The sequence below is a fragment of the Balaenoptera ricei genome, chromosome 16 (genome assembly GCF_028023285.1).
Source record: "Balaenoptera ricei isolate mBalRic1 chromosome 16, mBalRic1.hap2, whole genome shotgun sequence".
Lineage (NCBI taxonomy): Eukaryota > Metazoa > Chordata > Mammalia > Artiodactyla > Balaenopteridae > Balaenoptera > Balaenoptera ricei.
The window spans coordinates 21,319,486-21,333,704 of record NC_082654.1 but is presented as its reverse complement, the minus strand read 5'-3'; the positions used below and the strand labels follow the sequence as shown (position 1 = coordinate 21,333,704).

The following is a 14,219-nucleotide window of genomic DNA, read 5'->3' as shown; positions in this document are numbered from 1 at the left end:
TGAAGTTCTTGTCACTTAAAACAAATGAGAGCCATGCAGAACACTGAAGGAGACTGCTTTAGGTTAGGGAGAGGCTCTTCATTATTTTGCTGTGCGCATTTTCGCCTTTTACCAGGTAAGATGCTTGTTTTCTTTTCTATTAGTATCTTACTATGATAAGCACAACAACAAAAAATAATGATGACACTCCATGAAAACAGAAAAAAAATTCTATTTCTTCACTCCAGCCCCATCACCTTCTCTCCCCACTCCCCCAAATAAGGTTCCTAATCAAAGAGGCCACACTGATCGCCCAGGAATTTATTGGCCCAAGAATCAGAAAAACAGGGCCTCAGATTGCTGCTCCTGAGCAGCTACCATGGCCTTGGTTCAGAAGTGTATTTTCTAAATCTTACGGACAAAAAAGACAGGAAGTAGATTGCCTTAATGAATATTTTGCAATCGAAGTTTTCAAACCCAGAGAAGTCTACCAAATAATCAATTTGGAGCTCATCCCAATTCCTGTGGGGGGAAATTAGAAAGAAATTTAGAGAAATCTAAAACCTAGGCTTTACCTCCAATAGTTGAGTGAGGACCCAACAGGCAATGTTTAGAGCGTTTGAGCTGGACTCAACCTTAAATATTGTTTCCACCCGGGCACTACTCTTAGACTCCAGGCATCCTCTGGTCCAGACAGCTGATCATTATTTCCTGAAATGGCATAACTATCTTCCCTCTGGAGGCTGGCTCTGACCCAATCCTGCCTGTAATTTCAGCTTTCCCAATAAAGACTCAGGGTTGACCTCCTGTCATTGATTGTGCTCCTAGAGTTGTCTCCCTTTGGAGTTAATTGCCCATTTCCAGCATTTAACTTCACAGTTCTAGGACTATGAGGTAGACAGAGTTCTAAAAGAACCCCCAGTGTTTCCTACCTCTTGATATGTATGGCCTTCTGCAGTCACCTCCCCTTAAGTAACTTGGTTCTAACCAAAAGAATATGATAGCATTGAGAGAGGCACTTCCATGATTAGATTAAAAATATTGTGCCATCTGTCTTGCTAGCATAGTCTCTCTTTTCCCTCTTGGCTGATAGGCTTTAATGAAGACTACGCCATTTTGAAGAGTATTACATAGCAAGGAACTGAAGGCAGCCTGCAGCCAACAGTCAGTTAGGAGCTAAGGCCGTCAATCCAACAGCCCTTGAGGTACTGATTCAGCAAATAATCACAGGAGCATGAAAGTACACCCTTCCCCAGTCAATTCTTCAGATGAGACTCCAGCTCTGGCTACTCCCTTGTTTGAAGCTTTGTGAGAGACCTTAAATGGTAGACCTGGTTAAAACATGTATAAACTTCTGGCCCACAGAAACTGTAAAGTAATAGGTGTATGTGTGTGTGTTGTAGTAAAATATACATAACATAAAGCTCCCCATTTTAACCATTTTAAAATGTAGAATTTCATGGTATTAAGTACATTCACATTGTTATGTAACCATCACCACGTACACCTTCAGAATTTGTTCATCTTCCCAAACTGAAACCCTCTATCATTCAACACTAACTTCCCATTCCCCTCTCCTCAGCTGCTATTCTACTTTCTGTCTCTCTGATTTTGACTACACTAGATACCTCATATAAATTGAATCATACATTATTCTTTTGTGACTGAATTATTTCACTTAGCATTACTTCTTCAAGGTTCATCCATGTTGAATCCTGTGTCAGAATTTCCTTCCTTCTTAAAGTTGAATAATATTCCATTGTATGTGTATACCACATTTTGTTTATCCGTTCATTTTTTTTTTTTTTTTTTTTAAAGAAAGCTGCGTTTTATAGCTACTTTATTTATTTATTTATTTATATTTGGCTGTGTTGGGTCTTCAGTTCGTGTGAGGGCTTTCTCCAGTTGTGGCAAGCGGGGGCCACTCTTCATCGCGGTGCAGGGACCGCTCTTCATCGCGGTGCGCGGGCCTTTCACTATCGCGGCCCCTCCCGCTGCGGGGCACAGGCTCCAGACGCGCAGGCTCAGTAGTTGTGGCTCACGGGCCCAGCCACTCTGTGGCATGTGGGATCTTCCCAGACCAGGGCTCAAACCCGTGTCCCCTGCATTAGCAGGCAGATTCTCAACCACTGCGCCACCAGGGAAGCCCAATCTGTTCATTCTTGATAGACCCTTGGATTGTTTCTGCTTTTTGGCTATTAGGATAATGCTGCTGTGAACATGGCTATATAATATCTGTTCAAGTCCTTGTTTTCAATTGTTTTGAATATATACCCAATTTTATGTGTAATTGTCATACTGGTTTCCACTGACTGAACTATTTTACTAGGTTATGTATTGTTTTAAGTCACTAGGGCTTACGGTAATTTGATGCACAGCAATAGATAACTAAAAGGGATTGCTGTTAGGATACACAAAATTGGAAAAAAAACCCCACATGGTCCTTGCATTCATGGTGCTTATAGTCTAGTAGAGGAGAAAGAAATAATCAAATACTCATGACATTGAATGTATATTCACAATTTCTATGTGTATTAAAAAAAAGAAGTATATGGTATAATAGGGTTTTGTAAAAATTGATTTCACCCAGGCTAGGGAGTCAGGATACCATCAATGCAAGCAGCAGGAGTAGCTTCAAATGAGCCAGCTGGCTAACAGCCTGTGGCCCAGATTCAACAAAAGAATGCTCCTTGCTTTGAGATTTCATCTTTCCCTTGCATGAGAGGATTCAAGCCATATAAGAAGAGAGGAAAGCACATTATCAAGGCCTCATTTGTAACCAGTTGTAATGCCAATTGTTAACCTTCTCTTCTTGTATGCAAGCTGTTGAAGAGAAGCAGATATTTACTGTATCTTCATAGCAAATAATTTTTCTGGCCCATGTCTTACTATTTTGTTTGTTTGCTTTATTTTAATGCATTTCAAACTGAACAGTATTTTTGCTTTGTTGAGCTTTAATTAAAAATGTGGATCTTAGTATCCCTCAAAGCAAAGATCTAGAAATATTTAATATTACATGAGTTGATGTGGAAATGTAAGCAGGCATTATTAGAATCTCCTGCTATTAAGACTACTTGAAGTTTGTGATTTTGTATCCTTCATTTTCTTGGCAGCGTTTCAGGCAGCTTTTCAGTGAGTTCTAATGAGAACACCTCCCTAAGACTGTTCCCCTGACACCCAGAGGACAGATTCCCAGCAAGTTTCTGGGGTGCAATGTCTCAAAAACTGTTCTTCCACACAGTAAGTCACAGCAGTGACTTATCTTCATCCAAATCTGATCTTAGTCTTAGAACTAAATAAAACTAGTGCTGATAGGCCAAGAAGAGAAGAGCTAAAACGTATTAGTTTTATTTAGTTACAGGGAGATTAACAACGTTCTGAAGGGGGGCTCTTTGGGTAGAGAAGTAGGCAGGAACAGACTGCGGTGGAAGGAACAGGAGAAAGTCCAGAAAATTCTGAAAATCAGTTGGACTTATCAGAGGAGGGAAGAGAAAGTAAGGAGCTAAATGCTTGTCCCACCACATCATGCAGCTTTACTTTCGGCTTTGCTTTTCTGGGATTCCCTCCTCTAGATTCCCTATTTTGTAGGATTTTCCAAGGTCGGATCTCAAGATATCACTGAAGTAGCCCCAGGACACACCTCAGGGTATTCACTCTGCTTCTGAGATGCAAGTGAAGCCACTGCAGGAGGCAAATCATCACAGGTCCTTTTAAGTGTCCAGCATCCCCTTATCCCAAAGTCAGGAAACTGTTGAAACAATTCTCTAAGGAATTTATTAACAAAAGTACAGTTCTGAGGAATATCTCAATAAGAACAAATGATATTTCTGTTCATGTGACCAGCATGCAACAATAACAAATCCACTATTTTATGGGGCCAGTAACAGTGCCATTCTGATTTCCTAGATGATCTGACTCATTAACTGAAGCTGTCCACTTCCTTAACATTAACACACTTGATACTCCAACTTGAATAAATACAAACTGTTTAATACAGTATATATACATATATATTCCTTGTGATCGCCAAACTCTGTTTTTCTTTTCTTGTTGTTTTTATAGAGCAAGTTTCATGATGGTGAAAGGTTGCAAATCTTCACTTGCCACTTTCTCTGAGCAGTAATTTAGCAACTACTGGGCCCCAAAATCACAAGCAGGGAAATGCAGGAACCTGGCAGATGATGGTGAGGCACAAATGGGAGTAACTTTAAAAAGGGAGCAAACTGCAGCTCAGAAATGGGAATCATGCTGCAGAAACATGCCCCAAGTGTGTATGGGAAAGAAACAAGGAAAGAACTTTAAAGGCAGATTACTGGTGGATGTTGACTACACTAAAAAGGGGCAGCTGATGTTTTGATGTCCTACTACTAGTTGTAATACAGTAATTTTCATCATGTTGATATCTCTCTTTTGTCAAGTGCCATATGCTGTGATGCCATGTATTATGCCAAGGGCTTTGCAGGATGACCTTATCTGTGCACAGAGTTCACATTCTATGTATAGAGTACACTCTGTATACTGCAGAAACTATTTAACTTCCCTGAACATTAGTTTATACATCTGCAAAATGTCATTAAAGTCACAAAGCTGGTTTAAATCGGTAGAGATAGATTTTAAATTTAGGTCTAGCAGACTCTTGAGAGCAAACCTTTTTGCTATCTTGCAGGATTTGAACTGATAATAAGGGCATCTGTGTTCTTCATATGACCATGAAAGAACTGTGTGATGCAGAATCAGAAAGATAAAGCAACTTTACCCTTCATGCAACTTTCTGTAAAATGAAGAGGTTGGCCTAGGTGATTTCTCTGTTCTTCTCTAGAGTTAACATTTTACCATTCTCCTTGCTGCAAGCTTCTATAAAGAGGCTTCTTGACTTCCTACTGTCGCCACCAGGCAAATTAAACTCTAAATAGCCTTTCTCAGTTGTAGACCAGAATGAGTACATGAAGGAAAGGATGACTAAGGATCATTGCTCGCGATGCTGTTTCAAGTGCCATAGGAATAGAGGGATGTGTGAGTATGGAGTAAGAACTATCCTTTCTCTGATGTCCCTGGACTCTGGGGTGTCTGTCCAACCACAAAACACTTATGCTGGGAGGAATCCACAGATGTCATAGAGAATCAGTCTCCAAATGCTCTTGCTGCAAGAACCTCCTTAATTTTTTTCTTTCATTTGATTTTCCAACATCCAATGACTCTGGAGTCCAGAAAACTCACCAATTTGTGCTCAGGGATAACCAGCCAACTGAAGTGGAAGAGGAGGATATTACCAGGTCCTCTCTACCCCTCCTCCACTATATATGGTCTTGGCCTCTCAGGGAGGTGGGTGAGCTGATTACAGCAGTAGAGAGTGATGTGTTCTACAATCTGTTTTCAACTCACAACTCTGCCAACATGTGAACTCTGTTGTTTCCCAGGCAAACAGTTATTGCAGGAAGACTGAGTGGCAGGGTGGATGGAATAGTGGGAATCTGCTAGGGCTGATTTATTTACAGTGGCCTGCAAATAGGTCAGGAGAGAGATAACCCTAGAGATTCTTTTTTATTTTTTTTTTAATTTAATTTTATTTATTTATTTTTTATACAGCAGGTTCATATTAGTTATTTTATTCATATTAGTGTATATATGTCAATCCCAATCTCCCAATTCATCCCACCACCACGTACCTGCTCCCCCCCCCCCCAGCTTTCCCCCCAGATTCTTAAACAGACATACTTGGATTTACATATTTATAGAAAACCTTATACTCCTTTGCATTTTATACCCAGATCCTCTCTGAAGCCAATCTGTACTGCAATCTGGGTGGTCCTCTCAGGGATGTACATTTTCTTCAATAAATTAGACCTGTCTGTTCACCTCCTTATATTACTATGCTATTAAAATATGAGAGTGGTTTGGGGTTGTAGGTAACTTCTGTCCTTCTGACTATAATACTAATGCTGCTTGGTTATCTTTTAGATGTATACAAATCAAATTTACTTTTGAGATGCAGATGAACACATTTACTTTTTTACTCTTTCAGTTTTATTGAGATATAGTTGACATTTAGCACTGTATAAATTTAAGGTGTACAGCATAATGATTTTACTTACATCATGAAGTGATTATTATTATTACCTAAGTTTCATGAACATCCATAATCTCATATAGATACAAAATTAAAGAAATAGAATTTTTTTCTTGTGATGAGTACTCTTAGGATTTATCCTTTTAACAACTTTCATATATAACATATAGCAGAGTTAATTATATTTGTCATGTTGCACATTACATCCCTAGTACTTATTTATCTCATAATTGGAAGTTTGTACCTTTTGACTGCCTTCATTCAATGCCCCCCTTCATCCCCACCTCTGGTAACCACAAATCTGAATTTGTTTGTTTTTGAAGTATGATTGACTTACAACACTATCTTAGGTCCTGTTACACAACACAGTGATTCTATATTTCTATACATTTCAAACTGTTCACCACACTAAGTCTAGTTACAATATGTCACTATATATTTACCTTTTATTATATATATATATAAAATTTTTTTTTTGATGTGAAGAATTTGAGAGTGCCAAGTGCTAACAGTTGCATTTCTACATCTTGTATTTGAAGAGACAATTTAGTTTGGACCTAAGAAACAATTTTATTAAGCCAAACATTGATAATTTAATACATTTTTCTAAAATTTATGAACATTAACATCAGTATTTAGGATTTAAAATAGTTCTTATATTATCTCGATTAATATTTTTCTAAAACACTTTTTTGTTTTTCATTGAAGTTTAGTTGATTTACAGTATTGTCAGTTTCAGGTGTACAGCAATGTGATTCAGGTATATATATATTTTTTCAGAATACTTTCCCTTACAGGTTACTAAAATATAATGAATATTGTTCCCTGTGTTCTACAGTAAATCCTTGTTGCTTTCCTGTTTTATATATAGTAGTATGTATCAGTTAATCCCATACTCCTAATTTATCCTCCCCATAGCCACCTAATGGTAATCCCAAACTCTTCTCACTGTCCTTTCACTTTTGGTTTCATTTGTTTTATTTTTATTTCATTTTTACTTTTGGCTTCTTTTTCCTTTTTTGCAAGCCTCTTTTCTATTTGAAAAATGTGCTATTTGATTGATTTTCATGAACTTTGAATATTATTTCACTCCTAGTTTTAAAGGATGCTCAATCAGACAGGTAGTATGTTTATTGCTGGTCAAAGGAAGGACTTAGGAACACAGAATGCTAAACTCTACTTTGCAGCCAAAACATCACACACCTTTTCCTCCAGCCTTTTAATGTATGTTAAATATTTCAAAATGAAATCAAAGATCTTTTTTGAAATAACTTCCATTTTTATAGTTAAGCTAAGCCTGTACAGCTTGGCCATTGCTAGAGAGGCTGGGATTTAGGAAAGAGTGAGCAAAATTCTCATTAGACCATTTTGGCTTAATTCTTCAATTTTGAAAAAATGTATAGCAGTGTCCTCTTCCCTTAGAACCATGGGCCTCAGGCAGGCCATGGAGGAGTTCAGAGCTCTGTATGACCCCTCTCATCAACTGCCTTTCTCTAGACTGTGTCTGGCAATTGTTCGCTCTAGGAGAGGCTGCCGTGCAACTGCCCTGGGCAGAGTGGGAGCAGGAGACCTGCCACAGCCGCAGGTGGTTTTATTTTCCTCGCATTTCTTTCTTTGTCCTTGCATCCAAAGATATTTGTGTATAGCACAGGGAGCTCTCTACTCAATGCTCTGTGGTGACCTAAATGGGAAGGAAATCCAAAAAAGAGGGGATATATATATATATCTAAGTATAGCTGATTCACTTTGCTGTACAGCAGAAACTAACACAACATGGTAAAGCAACTATACTCCAATAAAAATTAATAAAAAAATAAAGATATTTGTTAGTGTGTTAAACTGAAACACTTGTGCTTTTTTTTAAAATTAGGTCTCATCCTGACACACTTAACAGAGCAATGTGAACTGGCTCATTCTCACAGAACTTATTTACCTCTGAACTCCCTCCCCTTCAACTCCCCCCCCAGCTCCCACCCACCCACCCATACAGCACCTTTGCAAATACATACATCTGGTAAACCTTTAACAGAAGGAGATGCTTATCTGTCTGGAATCTGAAAATATGTGGAAATGAATATTTTATTTAGGCTTTGGGCTGGTGAATCTATATTTCCTTTAGTTTCCTCCTACAAGGAATTGGTGATTTCATAATCAAGGTCCAAGATTTTGGGATTTCTGAAAAGTCAGCTGTGGATTGAGTAATTCTTTCCCATCTACTCTCTTTCAGAGATTAATTGACTCTGAAATGATGGTGATTGAAGCTTTTTAACCTCTCTTCCACTAGGTCTTAATTGATACTGATCTGCAAAAAGAGGCTAGGGTTAAAGAGTTTAATCACCGAAGATTTGAGGCTCTGAGAATTTAAGATAATCGGCTACCCAAGATCACATGTTGATAGGTGATGGAGCCAAGATTTAAAACCAGGCACTTTCACTCTGGAGACAAGAAGCTTAATCACTCTACCACACTGTTTTCCTAGGCTTATTTTTTTCCCAGAAGACTAGTTAAAAAACCATTTAAAAATGATAAAAAGAGCATTATGAATGCATGGATACCTGTGTATTTGTGTGTGCTCTGTCTAGCTCTCAGTGACTATGTCTAAACCCCACAATTTGACTGTGCAGGAGTGGTAGCTCTTTGGTATTCTGTGGTATTTGATAACCCAATACCAATCTGTAAAGATTTATGAACAATACAGTGGTCTTTTGTGAAGCTTCCTCTGTGCTTTTTCTTTCAAGTTTCCTCTCTTGCTCACCCACTTTCTGAGTTCACCTTATTTAGAAAGTGGATACAAATAAAATTGCTTCAAAGCTCAGAGAATGTAGGTAAGCTTTGTAGAAAAAAAATTATAACTGATAAATTGGAATTATTACAGATGGGTTGACAAAATGTAAACTAAAGCATCACTGGGGATGTTTTCACAAGAATTGCTGCAGAGAGAATAACTGCTTAATGGGCTCTGTAGTAAAAATAAGTCAGCAAACAGAAACCACATGGAAGAGATATCATGTTCAATTAGGGGATGGAATTGGGATAAAGTTTGTCAGTAGGATAGACTCTCACCTGACATAGAGACAGGACCACAAGAGTTGAGCAGAGACAGGGTGTCTAGACAGGCAGTTAGCAATAGGGGGATCTGACACTGGTCCTGAACCAGGACTTGTCAGAGGGTCAGGGAGCCTTGATTCCTTCTTCTTTCTTAGCTATCAGTTTCTTATCTTAAGGTACTTAGAATAATTTATAGGCAGAGACTCAGACATAGAAAACAAGGCAAGCCGCTGGTTATTAGGATTAGAGCAAAATATTTCACTGAAGAAACCAAGGAGAAGCCAGTAACTCATTTGAAGCATAGGATTAGTGGTAGAGACTATTCAACAAACCATATACTTCCTCCACTGGACACAAAGATAAGTTAAATTTGCCAGCCTCTTCACACTTCCTCATAGCATAGAGGGAAATAGTATTTGCCACTTCCAGGCCTTCCCATAAAACCATCATATACATGACTCTCTACCCTTTTTCCCTAACTGATGGAATATTGGACAGTCCTTTAATGATTAAAAAATGGTAGAGCCACAAGATGGAAGGGGCTTGAATCACCAACTCCCTGCTTTGAGGGGAGCCTTCCAGAAAAACTGTCTAATCAGAGACAATTCTATTGGAGTTAATAATAAAACTTTATTTGGTTAAGATCCTGATATCTTATTTGTTGTTTTTACAGTAGTAACCTTGGCAGCCATGTTCTCCACAGCTAATCCAAGGTCAGAATGCAGCTGACAGCAAGGCTGACTATGATGGATGTGGGTTGATTTTGACTGCTCAGCACATCACCTTTGCCTCTCATTCTGAAACCACAGTACAGTATTCCTAAGAAATCACTCCTGATCTCAGTTCAAGTGTCTCACATGGGATTGGCATAGTTCCCCTCCAGATTCAGAGCATATGACCCGAACTTAGCTAGTTAGCATATTTCACCTGACCCCTACCCAGTAACAATTAGATATAACCCAATTTGGTCTCATAAGAGTAAATGTTGGTATTTTTATTGGAGTCTCCAGGGAAGAAATGATCACTCTTCAATGACGTCCACGAGACTGAGTCTGTAACTTCTGGGGTCTTGACTAGAGAACATACCTGGAAATAAAATGAAAATAATGGGAAGCAGAATTGAAAATCAGGGATAAACAAGTTTGTGATGACATTGATTGAACATTAGGATCCAGCTGTGCCTGAAGTGAGGCCATACTCGGATTTTTCAGTTTTGTGTACAAAATATTATATCAATCGGAATTGAAATCCTGTTACTTATACCCGAAACAGTTTCTGAGGCCTCCTTAAACTTTGCTTTTCAAATCTTTCAGACCATGCATCTAGTAAAATCTGGGTAATACAGTCCCAGATGAGAGAAGAAAATTGTATAGGAATAAGGAGAGAAGGAGATTATTAGGCAGAGGAAAATATGGTTATTACTTTTACTTTATCCAGAGGCTATATTACACAGTAAATATTCATAAAATATTTTTGATTAATAGGATTTATAGCATGTATAAGTAATAACACAATAGATTTGGGATATCATTTGTAGTAAAGGATTTGCTTTGTTTGTAAATCTTAAATATTCTATACTTTGATTCTTTCTACCACCTTAAAGGTAAAAAGACCTTATAAGGAGGATGACCATAAAATTTATAGTTCAAATCAGAACACTTTTGAGAGTACAAGATAATGCTAATAATATGTAAGGTAGGTAACTGACTTACCTGGAAAATGTCCTGGACAAACTGAGAACCATGGTCATTCTGTTACCAGTGCAAGTCTCTGTGCCCGATGCACAGTGAGGCCAAACAATACCAAAACGTTGGAGTTTAGAGCTGAGAAAGGTTTATTGCAGGGCCATGCAAGGAGATGGGTGGCTATGCCCCAGTAAAACCCTGAACTCTCTGAAGGCTTTCAACAAAGCTGTTTTAAAGACAAGGCGATTTTATTTTTGTGTATGGTGTTAGGTAGTGATCTAATTTCATTCTTTTACATATAGCTGTCCAGTTTTCCCAGCACCACTAATTGAAGAGGCTGTCTTTTCTCCATTGTATGTGCTTGCCTCCTTTGTCATAAAGACCTAAATGTAAAACTGGACACTATAAAACTCTTAGAGGAAAACATAGGAAAAATACTCTTGACATAAACCACAGCAAGATCTTTTTTGACCCACCTCCTAGAGTAATGACAATAAAACCAAAAGTAAACAAATGGGGCCTAATTAAACTTAAAAGCTTTTGCACAGCAAAGGAAACCATAAACAAGATGGAAAGACAACCAACAGAAGGGGAGAAAATATTTGCAAATGAAGCTACAGACAAAGGATTAATCTCCAAAATATACAAACAGATCATGGAGCTCAATATCAAAAAAACAAACAACCTAATTAAAAAATGGGCAGAAGACCTAAATAGACATTTCACCAAAGAAGTCATACAGATGGACAAGAGGCACATGAAAAGATGCTCAACATCACTAATTATTAGAGAAATGCAAATCAAAACTACAATGAGGTATCACCTCACACCAGTCAGAATGGCCATCATCAAAAAATCTACAAACAACAAATGCTGGAGAGGGTGTGGAGAAAAGGGGACCCTCTTGCACTATTGGTGGGAATGTAAATTGATACAATCACCATGGAGAACAGTATGGAAGTTCCTTAAAAAACTAAAAATAGAACTACCGTATGACCCAGCAATCCCACTACTGTGCATATACCCTGAGAAAACCATAATTCAAAAGGACACATGTACCACAATGTTCATTGCAGCACTATTTACAATAGCCAGGATATGGAAACAACCTAAATGTCCAACAATATTTGAATGGGTAAAGAAGATGTGGTACATATATACAATGGAATGTTACTCAGCCATAAAAAGGAATGAAATTGGGTCATTTGTAGAGATGTGGATGGACCTAGATTCTGTCATACAGCGTGAAGTAAGCCAGAAAGAGAAAGAAAAACAAGTATCGTATATTAATGCATATATGTGGAATCTAGAAAAATGGTACAGATGAACCTATTTGTTGGGCAGGAATAGAGACGTAGACGTAGAGAACGGCCATGTGGACACAGCGGGGAAAGGGGAGGGTGGGACAAATTGGGAGATTAGGTGTGACATAAATACACTACCATGTGTAAAATAGATAGGTAGTGGGAACCTGCTGTATAGCACAGGGAGCTCAGCTCGGTGCTCTGTGACGACCTAGATGGGTGAGTGGGAGGGAAGTCCAAGAGGGAGGGGATATAGGTATACACATAGCTGATTCACTTCATTGTACAGCAGAAACTAACACAACATTATAAAACAATTTTACACCAATAAAAATAAATAAATAAATGAATTTTTAAAAAAAGGCAAGGTGAGGGAGGGGTGTGGTTAGCTGTTGCAAACTTCTTGGTGTCCCATCTATCATTCTAGCAGCTCTCCAGGTAGGTCAGGTCATGATCAGGTCATGATGTTCCTGTAAACCTTCAACAAAACAATTGTTATTCTCTGCTCTGCAACTTTTTATCTATCTTCATATGAATGGGCTCTAAAAAGTCAGAGCCTTGGTAATAGGCGATCCTGTATGTTTCAGACTATAGGCAACATTCTTTTACAAAAGGTGCAGACCCCAGGCTGGGTGGAGTCAGCCTGGGGTCACAGGAATGGTAGAGTCAGCATGACTAAGCACAGGCAACAAAGAACAAAGGTTAAAGTAAAAAGGAACAGATCTAATACGGCGTCTGATTTGTTCCTCCCTATTATAATGCTATTTATAACAAGTCATTTTATATAATCCAGTGTCTAAACCAACTTCTTTGAAAGCTGAGTTAGATTTCTATTGCTGTGTAACCAGTCACCACAAGCCTAGCAGCTTAAAACAATACCCATCTATCATCTCACAGTTTCCATGTGTCAAGGGTCTGTACACTCTGCTCAGGTTCTCTCCATGCTGAATCAGGGTGTTGGCTGGGGTTGTGAGCTCATCTGAGGCTCAGGCTCACTGGTTATTGGCAGAATTTAATTCTCTGTAGTATCAGCACTGAAATCCCTGCTTTCTTGCTGGCTATTGCTTGGGGGTTACTCTCTACTCCTAGAGGTCACCCTCAGGTCCTAGCTAAGTAGCCCTCTCATAGCAGAAGCTTGTTTCTTCAAAGCCAACAGATTACCTTCACAGTCTTCTTCCGTGGAGTCTAATATAATGTAACATAATCATGGAATCCTGTCATCTTTGCCATATAACGCACCCAAATCAAGGGAATGACTATCCCATCATATTCACAGGTCCATCCAAAGTTCAAGGGGAAAGCCAGGAATCTCAAGGGTCATTTTATAATCTTGTCTACCACAGAAGGGATAAGCTTACTCTAAATTCTGCTTTATAGAAAAAATAAACAACAACAATAAAATCACAAACAAAAACTAGGATGTTTGAGTGGGTAAAAACAATCACAATTTAGTGTCCAGTGTGTTTTCATCCTGAGTGGAGAATAATTTGGGGTTTCTGAAAAATACTAGCTTTTCTTAAAAACCATAACTTTGGGAAAAAATTGTTTTTGATGGTGAATGCTTGCTAAGAAATAATTGTTTACTTCATAAATCATTAAAATTGACAACTCTGGGGTATTCATTCATTTAGTCATTCACTGATTTATTTATTATTTATTGAGCATCTACTATGTGCCAAAAGTTAGACATGGATATTATTCTAACTTGGGAAGAGAAGCTCAAAAATATGCTTATGATGCACTTTAATTAGGGTAATGGCTGAGGTATGTGTATGATTCTTAGGAGGAAGAGAAAGGACATAACAGCATGGAGGAGTTCAAAGAAAGGGTAAGAAAAGGCTTTGTGATATGTGTGGAGAAGTAAGGAACATTTATTCTCCCTTAAATGTTTGGTAAAGTTGAGGAGTATATTAAGAGAAAAGGATTAAGATGGGTTCAGATCTTGAAGGATCAAGAAATAAAATAGAGAGAAGGAGGGAGAGTGAGAGAAGTCATATATAGCAGTGGAAGTCATTATGGGAAAGATGGACAAGGAAGTTTGAAATGTGGCTCTTTTCCCTACTTTTTACCCAAGACAGATTTGGTGCTGTGGATATCAAATGTGTCCTTTTTTATTTATTTTTTAATCTTACATCA

The 14,219-nt window shown here is 38.3% G+C and overlaps 1 long non-coding RNA gene across 1 annotated transcript in view; it reads right to left on the bottom strand.

The window, feature by feature from the left end:
• Nucleotides 1-9,275: 9,275 nt before the first annotated feature.
• LOC132350506 (uncharacterized) overlaps nucleotides 9,276-14,219 on the bottom strand; it is a 608,613-nt gene continuing 603,669 nt past the window's right edge. The window contains exon 9 of the long non-coding RNA XR_009497936.1: nucleotides 9,276-10,180. This is a non-coding gene — a long non-coding RNA (uncharacterized LOC132350506). The remainder of the gene's footprint in view (nucleotides 10,181-14,219) is intronic.